Raw genomic sequence first — 11,979 nt, 5'->3', positions numbered from 1 at the left:
AACACCTATAAACATACGAAGCATAGCCAGTCTATTTCCCTTCAAACACCCGTAAACAAACGAAGCATAGCCAGTCTATTACCCATCAAACACTCATAAACATACGTAGCATAGCCAGTCTATTTTCCATCAAACACACATAAACATACGAAGCATAGCCAGTCTATTTCCCTTCAAACACCCGTAAACAAACGAAGCATAGCCAGTCTATTACCCATCAAACACTCATAAACATACGTAGCATAGCCAGTCTATTTTCCATCAAACACCTATAAACATACGAAGCATAGCCAGTCTATTTCCCTTCAAACACCCGTAAACATACGTAGCATAGCCAGTCTATTTTCCATCAAACACACATAAACATACGAAGCATAGCCAGTCTATTTCCCATCAAACAGCCATAAACATACGAAGCATTGCCAGTCTATTTCCCATCAAACAGCCATAAACATACGAAGCATAGCCAGGCTATTTCCAATCAAACAATCATAAACATACGAAGCATAGCCAGTCTATTTTCCATCAAACACCCATAAACATACGAAGCATAGTCAGGCTATTTCCAATCAAACAGCCATAAACATACGAAGCATAGCCAGTCTATTTTCCATCAAACACACATAAAAATACGAAGCATAGCCAGTCTATTTCCCATCAAACAGCCATAAACATACGAAGCATTGCCAGTCTATTTCCCATCAAACAGCCATAAACATACGAAGCATTGGCAGTCTATTTTCCATCAAACACACAAACATACGAAGCATAGCCAGTCTATTCCCTATCAAACACCCATAAACATACGAAGCCTAGCAAGTCTATTTCCCATCAAACACCCATAAACATACGAAGCATAGGCAATCTATTTCCCACCAAACAGCCATGAACATACGAAGCATAGCCAGGCTATTTCCCATCAAACACCCATAAAAATACGAAGCATAGCCAGTCTATTTTCCATCAAACACCCATAAACATACGAAGCATAGCCAGTCTATTTCCCATCAAACACCCATAAACATACGAAGCAGAGCCAGCCAGGCTATTTCCCATCAAACAGCCATAAACATACGAAGCATAGCCAGGCTATTTCCAATCAAACAATCATAAACATACGAAGCATTGACAGTCTATTTTCTATCAAACACCCATAAACATACGAAGCATAGCAAGTCTATTTCCCATCCTTTGAAGAATAGCCAAGCTATATCCCATCAAACACCCACAATCCTCTAAAGAATAGCCAAGCTATATCCCATCAAACACCCAAAATCCTCTGAAGAATAGCCAATCTATTTCCCATCAGACACCCAAAATCCTATGAAGCATAGCCAATCTATTTACCATCACTCACAAAATCCCATGAGGAATGGCCAATCTATTTCCCATCAAACACCCAAAATCCTATGAAGAATAGCCAATCTATTTACCATAAAACTCGCAAAATCCTATGAAGAATAGCCAATCTATTTCCCATCAATCATCCACAATCCCAAGAAGAATAGCCAATCTATTTCCCATCAGACACCCAAAATCCTAAGAAGTAGAGTCAATCTATTTCCCATCAAAACACCCAAAAATCTATGAAGAATAGCCAATCTATTTCCCATCAATGCCACAAATTTTGCAAAGTACCATCAGTCATCTAAAGCCTAAAAACATCTTTGTTATACAATCCACGCCCCATCAAATATTCAAAATCCTCTAAGGCCGTTTATGCCCCATCAATCTCCAAGATCTCCTCGAAGCCCCATCAAAGATCTAAAACCCCCAGAAGGCGATGAGAAGCAATAGACACAACCAGGTTATCTGATCTCCTCCGGCAGGAGGCCTCAGGACGCTGCCTTATCCTAACTCTCCCCCCAAAAGGGCGGTAGTCCTCTTATCTGCTTTTAATATTCTACTGCTTTTATTTTTTTCGGTTGTTGCTTTGACTGCTGCTTTTACTTTTCCCTTATATCATACGTCCAATGAAGGTTTCTCTAGTCTCTTTGCTACTTTTTTTATTTTAATATTCTACTACTTTTACTTTGTTTGGCTGCTGCTTTAACTGCTGTTCATGATGTTCCTTTTGCTGCTATTACTTTTCCCCTTGTTCCACTGTCCGTCCATGTTAAGTTCGTTTTCTCCTTTATTTGGCTGCTTTTCTGACCTCCTCCGGCAGGAGCCCTCAGGACGCTGCTTTACCCTAACTCTCCCCCCAAAAGGGCGGTAGTCCTCCTACCTCGTTCCAGGGGCGCTCAAGAAGGCCTTGAGAAGCAGTAGACAAACCAGGTTAACTGCGTTATTTGACCTCCTCCGGCAGGAGGCCTCAGGATGCTGCTTTACCCTAACCCCCCCCCCCCAAAGGGCGGTAGTCCTCCTACCTCGTTCCAGGGGCGCTCAAGAAGGCGTTGAGAAACAATAGACAAACCAGGTTATCTGCGTTATCTGACCTCCTCCGGCAGGAGGCCTCAGGACGCTGCTTTACCTTAACTCTCCCCCAAAGGGCGGTAGTCCTCCTACCTTGTTCCAGGGGCGCCCAAAAAGGCGTTGAGAAGCAGTAGACAAACCAGGTTAACTGCGTTATCTGATCTGTTCCGGCAGGAGGCCTCAGGACGCTACTTTACCCTAACTCTCCCCCCCCAAAAGGCGGTAGTCCTCCTATCTAGTTCCAGGGGCGCTTCGCTCCGTCTTCGGGGAATTCGACAGCCTTGGCTATGAAACTAATTACATCTCGGCTGCTGCAGCAGAGTTTCCATTGATGGGATTTCGGTCATTAGGAAAAGTTTGGCTGGAAGGTCTCCCCAGAGGAAGTGACGATCGAAGATTTGGAAGCTGGAAGGAATCAACTCCTCTTTTTTTTTTTCTTTGACTTTTGTTTCTCGTTATCTTTCCATTCTTTGGGTCTCCTTATTCTTATCTTTTTCATTCTTTGGGTCTCCTTATTCTTATCATTTCATTCTTTGGGTCTCCTTATTCCTATCTTTTCATTCTTAATCTTCTCTTTAATATATGACTGCCATAGTTTCGTTTTCTTTGACGTTTTTTCTCGTTATCTTTCCATTCTTTGGATCTCCTTATTCTTATCTTTTCATTCTTAATCTTCTCTTTAATATTTCACTTCCATAATTCCATAGTTTCGTGGTTCTCCTTATTCTTATCTTTTCATTCTTAATCTTCTCTTTAATATTTCACTTCCATAATTCCATAGTTTCGTGGTTCTCCTTATTCTTATCTTTTCATTCTTAATCTTCTCTTTAATATTTGACTTCCATTTTTCGTTTTTCTTTGACGTTTTCCTCGTTATCTTTTCATTCTTGGGTTCGCCTTATTTCTATCTTATAATTCCTCACCCCCTCTTTAATATCTCAATTAATTAGTTCCCTTTTCATTTTCATGTTCTTTCATTTTATCACCTCTCCTTATCTTTATCTTTTAATTCTCAACCTTCTCTTTAATATTTCACTTCCTTAATTTCGTTTTTATTTTATTTTTCTTTCATTGTATCACTTCTCCTTATTTTTATCTTTTATTTCTTAATCTCCTTTTTAATATTTGACTTCCTTAATTTAGTTTTTTATTTAAATTTTTTCTATTTTATCATTTTTCTTTTTATCTTTTAATTCTCAACCTTCTCTTTAATATTTCACTTCCTTAATTGAATTTTTATTTTACAGTTTTATTTTATCACTTTTCTCATTTTCATCTTTCATTTCTTAACCTTCTCTTTACTATGTGACTTCCTTAGTTTCATTTTTATTTTATTTTTCTTTCATTTTATCATTGTTCTTGTTATTATTTGTTCTCCTTATTTTTATCTCTTAATTATTTATCTTCCCTTTAATATCTGACTTCCTTAGTTCCCTTTTTATTTTACTTTTCTTTCATTTTATCACTTTTTGTTATCATTTGTTTTTTTATCTTTTAATTCTTAACCTTCTTTTTAATATTAGACTTCCTTGATATCGTTTTTATTTATTTTTCTTTCATTTTATCACTTTTTGTTATTATTTGTTCTCCTTATTTTCATCATTTAATTCTTAAACTTCTCTTTAATATTTGCCTTCCTTCATTTCGTTTTTATTGTACTCTTCTTTTTATCACTTTTTATTATTATTTGTTTTCCTTATTTTTATCTTTTAATTCACTTCAATAGTTTCATTTATATTTTGCTTTTCTTTCATTTTATCATTCTTCTTTTTATTATCTATCTTTTTTCCTTTCATCATTCTTCTTTTTATTATCTCTTTTTTCATTTTATCATTCTTCTTTTTATTATCTATCTTTTTTTCATTTCATCATTCTTCTTTTTATTATCTATCTTTTTTATTTTATCATTCTTCTTTTTATTATCGATCTTTTTTCATTTTATCATTCTTTTTATTATCTATCTTTTTTTCATTTCATCATTCTTCTTTTTATTATCTATCTTTTTCCATTTTATCATTCTTCTTTTTATTATCTATCTTTTTTCATTTTATCATTCTTCTTTTTATTATCTATCTTTTTCATTTTATCATTCTTCTTTTTATTATATATCTTTTTTTCATTTTATCATTCTTCTTTTTATTATCTATCTTTTTTCATTTTATCATTCTTATGATTTATCTTTAACTTTCACTCATCTCAACTCTGCTTTGATTCTCTTGATTATAATCCTTTATTCTTATTCCTTTTTATTCCTTCCTTCTTATTCCTCTTCCTTCGGTTTCTTTCTTCACGCATTCGTGTCTTCCTTTATTTGCTAAACTTCCTTAATCAATTCTAAAATCCAATATTAGAAGGAAGCTGTGGCCATTATAACTGTAGTAGTAGTAGTAGTAGTAGTAGTAGTAGTAGTAGTAGTAGTATTAGTAGTAGTAGTAGTAGTAGTAGTAGTAGTAGTAGTATTTGTTGTTGTTGTTGTTATTACTGCAGTTAATTATTGCTGTAAATTCAATTAACTCAAAGTATGATGTCAAAACTTTGAGAAAAAACAGATAGAGAGAGAGAGAGAGAGAGAGAGAGAGAGAGAGAGAGAGAGAGTATATAAAACCAGCAAATAAAAAAAACAAGAAATCGCGAGTTACAAGAAAATTGAGAGAGAGAGAGAGAGAGAGAGAGAGAGAGAGAGAGAGAGTATAAAACCAGGAAATAAAAAAAAAAAACAAGAAATCGCGAGTTACAAGAAAATTGAAAGATTACAAGCAAATAAAACGAGTTGAACACGAAAACTAAAAAATTATATGGCTTAAAAACCTCTTTAATATTACACTAATCAGGTAGTTGAATCAGTAGAACTTCAAAAGTTCAAAGTTGGAGCAAATGTTTTTATGTTGACTAGGCTGACATGAGTCTTTTTATAGTTTATATATGACATATCTGTTTTTGACGTTGTTAATAGTTTATACATGACATATCTGTTTTGACGCTGTTACTGTTTTTAGTATGATATATTGTTAATTTATTCTCATCATTTATTTATTTCCTTATTTCCTTTCCTCACTGTGCTATTTTTCCCTATTGGAGCCCTTGGGCTTATAGCATCTTGCTTTTCCAACTATGGTTGTAGCTTGGCTAATAATAATAATAATGATAATAATAATAATAATAATAATAATATGTTATGCTTATCCAATTGTGGCCAGACTTATAGCTTCCCCAAAACCCGCATCCTTAGCTCATAAGGATGGTGAGGTTAAAGCAACCTAAGGAACTAATAAGTTTGAGAGGGACTCGAACACCAGTCTGGTGATCACCAGTCACGGACCTTTTTGTGTCGCAGACCATATATATATATATATATATATATATCATAAATTGCTAAGGAACAACCCTAGTTGGAAAAGCACAATGCTATAAGCCAAAGGGCTCCAACAAGGAAAATAGCCCAGTGAGGAAAGGAAACAAAAAAAATTTTAAGAATAGTAACAACATTAAAATAAATATCTCCTTTATAAACTATAAACACATTAACAAAACAGGAGGAAGAGAAATAAGATAGAACAGTGTGCCCGAGTGTACCCTCAAGCAAGAGAACTCTAATCAAAGGCAGTAGAAGACCATGGAACAGAGGCTATGGCACTACCCAAGACTACAGAACAATGGTTTGATTTTGGAGAATCCATCTCCAAGAAGAGCTGCTTGCCATAGCTAAAGAGTCCCTTGTACTGTACATATATGACCTACAGAGCATTGTCCTTATGACCTATATTGTCCTGCTAGCTATTCATTTTCAGTGTCCCTTGCCTCTGCCATTCATGAGCGCCCTTTAAACTGCCCTTATTCTATAGTCAATTCTTTTAAGTGAGGCAGATTTGCACCGACTCGCAGGGGTACCGTTTTACCTCGGAAAAGTTTCCTGATCGCTGATTGGTTGGACAAGATGATCCTAACCAATCAGAGAGCAGGAAACTTTTCCGAGCTAAAATGGCACCGCTGCGAGTCAGTGCAAATCTGCCTCACAAAAAAGAATCGAGTATAGTATCCCTGATAATGAAACCGCAATATTTAAGGTCTCATCATACTCCTAGCGCCTGATCGCTGATTGGTTGGACAAGATGATTCTAACCAATCAGAGAGCAGGGAACTTTTCCGAGCTAAAAGGGCACCGCTGCGAGTCGGTGCAAATCTGCCTCACTAAAAAGAATTGAGTATAGCATCCATGATAATGAAACCGCAATTATTAAGGTCTTATCATACTCCCAGCGCCTTTCTTAGCCCTACATGCCACTAATGGTTATTGTTGTACGTGCATATTCCATTAATCCGACCTCCCATTGTATTCCGTGCTATGGCTGTAATGGGGTAGGAAAAGTAATTACTATGTAATAATGGGGCACATAGCGTACCATGGAATGTCTTGATGTGCTCGTCATTGAGAGAGAGAGAGAGAGAGAGAGAGAGAGAGAGAGTTACAATGATTTTGGATGTATTAAAGATTTTTTAATCCATCCGCGCAGACTCCATTTGCTCTGAGAGAGAGAGAGAGAGAGAGAGAGAGAGAGAGTCGTTTGATATAAAATCTATACATATTTATAATCTTATATCAAACGATCCTCTCTCTCTCTCTCTCTCTCTCTCTCTATATATATATATATATATATATATTTATAGATTTTATATCAAACGATCCTCTCTCTCTCTCTCTCTCTCTCTCTCTCTCTCTCTCTCTATATATATATATATAGATTTTATATCAAACGATCCTCTCTCTCTCTCTCTCTCTCTCTCTCTCTATCTCTCTCTCTCTCTCTCTCTCTCTCTCTCTCTCTCTTTCAGAGCAAATGGAGTCTAACAACATTGGGTTATAATGAAAATTTTATAAGGAGGTACTTCATTAAATTTCGTATTCAATCAGGATCAAAATGATCTAATATCATCTTTTTTGGTATGTGTTAATTTCAAGTTGTTATTTATCAAAAAGCTGTTCTCAAAATCCTTTAAACGTTCGATTTAGTTCCGTAAACTTTATTTTACTTCAATATAAAACTGTAATAGCATTTGTATTTATAATGAATTAGATTTAATTTCAAGTCGTTATTTATTTAAAAGAGCAGTCTTCAAAGTAACTGAAATGTTCGGTTTACTTCCGTAGACTTTATTGAACACGGCGATAAATTATCGCCGTAATTATCAAGTTTTAGCAAAACGGGAAAGTTAAATTACTATTACATTCATTAAAACCTTACCAATGTAGCCTTTATAATAATCACTTCATTTATATTAGAAAACAAGAAATCAAACGATTCTCGAGGCACAAACAACCGAAATAAAGGGGGACCAACAACAACAACAACAACAACAACAACAACTACAACATCAACAACCCTACAACCCTCCCAATTCAAACCCGGCTATTAATCTAAGGGACCCGAGACGAGGAAGAACTTGAAAAGTAAAATACAACAAATGAATTAACGTGTTCGCCTAGCATTCGCATGGCTGCAGATCGATCCCAGTCCGGGAGCGTGAGTTTAATCTGTTTACTGAGAGGACACTGCTGTGCTTGGGCACCACAAGGAGGGGGGGGGGGGGCATTGCCCAACTGATGTTCTGGTGAGCATGTATTCGGATGAAACTAGAACTGAAACCAGACAACATATGTAATCTTATTTTTGATGATATCGAATTTGGAATATCGTGAAATGGATCTGGAATCCCAATGTTTTATTATTCGTTTTAGGGGGAGGGGGTGTAGGGGTGAAAGATGTAGGGGTGAGGGGAAAGGAGGGGAGGAGTGTAGGGGTGAGGGGAAAAGAGGGGTGAGGAGAAAGGATGAGAGGAGTGTAGGGGTGAGGGGACAGGATGGGTGAAGGGTTGTAGGGGTGAGGAGAGGAGTGTAATAGTGAGGGGTGATCGGTGAGGGGGGTGTAGGGTTGAGGGGAAAGGAGGGGGAGGGGGGTAGAGTGAGGGGAAATGAGGGGAGGGGTGTAGAGTGAGGGTAAATGAGGGGAGGGGGAGTAGGGGTGAGGGAGTATAGGGGTGGGGGAGGGGCGTGTAGGGGTGAAGGGAAAAGAGGGGTGAGGAGAAAGGATGAGAGGAGTGTAGGGGTGAGGGGACAGGATGGGTGAAGGGTTGTAGGGGTGAGGGGAGAAGTGTAATAGTGAGGGGTGATCGGTGAGGGGGGTGTAGGGTTGAGGGGAAAGGATGGGAGGGGGTGTAGGGGTGAGGGGAAAAGAGGGGTGAGGAGAAAGGATGAGAGGAGTGTAGGGGTGAGGGGACAGGATGGGTGAAGGGTTGTAGGGGTGAGGGGAGGAGTGTAATAGTGAGGGGTGATCGGTGAGGGGGGTGTAGGGTTGAGGGGAAAGGAGGGGAGGGGGGTGTAGAGGTGAGGGGAAAAGAGGGGTGAGGAGAAAGGAGGAGAGGAGTGTAGGAGTGAGGGGACAGGATGGGTGAAGGGTTGTAGGGGTGAGGGGAGGAGTGTAATAGTGAGGGGTGAACGGTGAGGGGGGTGTAGGGGTGAGGAGAAAGGATGAGAGGAGTGTAGGGGAGAGGGGAAAAGAGGGGTGAGGAGAAAGGATGAGAGATGTGTAGGGGTGAGAGGAAAAGAGGGGTGAGGAGAAAGGATGAGACGAGTGTAGGGGTGAGGGGACAGGATGGGTGAAGGGTTGTAGGGGTGAGGGGAGGAGTGTAATAGTGAGGGGTGATCGGTGAGGGGGGTATAGGGTTGAGGGGAAAGGAGGGGAGGGGGTGTAGGGATGAGGGGAAAGGAGGGGAGGGGTGTAGGGTGAGGGGAAATGAGGGGAGAGGGAGTATGGGTGAAGGAGTATAAGGTGGGGGAGGGGCGTGTAGGGGTGAGGGGAAAGGAGGGGACAAAAGGTAGGATGGAAGAAAAGATTATGTGATGGATATATAAAAGGGGAGGGAGAAGAAAGATGGAAATGGTTAGGTTAAGAGGGAGAAGATAAAGGAGAGAGAAAAGGGAAGGGGAGAAGAGGGAAAGGGGAAATAAAAGGAAAACAAAGAGAGAGGGAGAATGAAGGGGAAAAGAGAGAGGGGAGATTAGAGGGTTAAGAGAAGGAGAGGAAGAATGAGAGGGGAAAGAGAGAGAAGGGAATAAGAGGGAGAGACGGAATGGAAGAAGAGGGTGAAGATTAAAAGAAAATGGAAGGGGAGAGATAAACCAAAATGAAAGGAAAGGAAACGGTTAAATGAAAGCAGAAATGAAAATAAAGACGAAAAGGGGAATAGAAAACGAGGAAGGAAAGAGGTAGAAAGGAGAGGAGAATGAGAAATAATAGAGAAGTTCAAGTCCTCTGAGATTCTCCTCTGCAGAAGACGTACTGCGTTCGAATCCTGTTCAGGTAAAATCAGTTATTATTATTATTATTATTATTATTATTACTTGCTAAGCTATAACCCATGATGGCAAAGCAAGATCCTATAAGTCCAAGGGCTCCAACAGGGAAAATAGCCCAGTGAGGAAAGGAAAGTTACCATATCAACAATTCCCTTCTGTTGAAGTTATTTCTAAGATTAATTATTTTGATAGTAATTTATAATCTGTTGCATATCTAAAATAAAAGCTGGATGATTATATATATATATATATATACTTATGTGTGTGTGTGTGGGTGTGTGTATATATATACACTGTATATAAATACAAATTTAAATATATGTATATATACTCTACGTATATATGTGTGTGTGAATACTGCATATGAATATAAATATATGTGAGTATATATAATCTACGTATATAGATTATTATGTAAATACATATACTGTACATGTACACACACATATACATGTATATATATATATATATATATATACCAGTCTGTACTTACGTCTAACTTAAGCAAATATATCTTATAGAATATGCCAAGGCACTACCGAAGGTTTAAAAACATTGGCTATAGGGTGAACATCTAGCATTTAAAACATGTAAAACATAATCTAGTAGAGAACCAAAATTAATGGCCCAAACACATCAAAAAATACATAATAATACAAGCCACACTAGATAGAAGAAAAGAGGAATAATGGTACTATTAAATAGAAATTGTTTGATATCTAGATTAGGACAATTTGATATCATATCGAATTAGACATAATTGATACCTACGTTCGTTTAATCGAAAGTCTTTTAAGGCAAGATAACAACATGGAAAACAAGTAGCTTAGATACTCTGTTATTAAGTGCCAGGCGAATCCATTTTCTATACAGGCATATTCATTAAGCGCTTGAGAAGGGATACTACACCATTGTTACGCTTACAATGACAAATTACTACCCAGCCTTCACCCGTCCCAACCTATGCCTATACGCCATCTCTCTCGCTCCTCCCACCGCCTGTATATGGGTCACTTACGGATGTTATTAAAGGGGATGGGGGCTCTGCCCTTCCTCTAGCCCCCTGCCCTTCGTTGCTAATGACTCCGACGGTCACTGCAGCTTCTGGGGGATATGAAAGAGAATGGGGGGGAGTTGAGTCGTTATCCCCCAGTTAATGGCGGAGAGGTTTATTAGAGGTAATGGCCATTGCAGAGCTACGTGTGGGACGACTATTTCCCAGACCATCATCGAGCTATAAAGCCTATACTAGGAGTTAGTTATTAGTTACGTGTATGGCGATGGCTCTGTTAGTCTTCCACAGGGGCGAGGATGATAACCAATTTGACTTTTATTCTGGGGAGGGGGAGGGGGGGAGGGGGAGGGGGAAGGTTTAAAATGGGGTGGTAGGGGGAGAGTGGACATGTGAATATACACACACACACATATATATATTTATATATATGTATATATATATATATATATATATGAGTTTTTGTACTCTTCATATTCGATAAGTTTGGAAGAATAGTTTGCAGGATCTCTCTCTCTCTCTCTCTCTCTCTCTCTCATATATATATATATATATATAAACACACACACACACACATATATATATATATATATATGTATATTTCTCTCTCTCTCTCTCTCTCTCTCTCTCTCTCTCACATGTGTGTGTATATATATTATATATATATATATTAACACTCACCAACGTCTCTCTCTCTCTCTCTCTCTCTCTCTCTCTCTCATTTAAAGATACGAAAACCCCCTCTCAATTCAGTGTAGGTCACAGGATGAAAAAAAATCGTTCATTTGGTGTATATATATAAATGTGTGTATGTGTTTTGTGTGTATGTGTGTGTGCACGGGCATGTATGCATATATCTATGCATGTCTGTATATGTGAAATTGATGAATATGATGGAAAATAATGCAAATTATTTAAATTAGTAAAGTATATTAAAACGATCCATTAATTTGAAACTCCATAATTAGCCTTCAGAAGGAAGTGTTATATAATGAAAAAGATTAATAAAATGTGAAAAATTATAAAATTAAAAAAAAAAAATACAGGAATAAAGTATCAAGATATAAATGATATAGGAAAATAGATATTCATTAGTAATTAGTCAGGATTTAAAAGCAACACTGTATTCATTATTCGCTTAATAAGCTACTTGAAGACCCCGTCCATCTGATAACGTTGTGGGCACTTATGGGGAAATAAC

The sequence above is a fragment of the Palaemon carinicauda genome, chromosome 32, assembly GCF_036898095.1.
Source record: "Palaemon carinicauda isolate YSFRI2023 chromosome 32, ASM3689809v2, whole genome shotgun sequence".
In the NCBI taxonomy this organism is placed as follows: domain Eukaryota; kingdom Metazoa; phylum Arthropoda; class Malacostraca; order Decapoda; family Palaemonidae; genus Palaemon; species Palaemon carinicauda.
The sequence above is the reverse complement of the archived record's forward strand: the minus strand, read 5'-3'. Positions refer to the sequence as shown.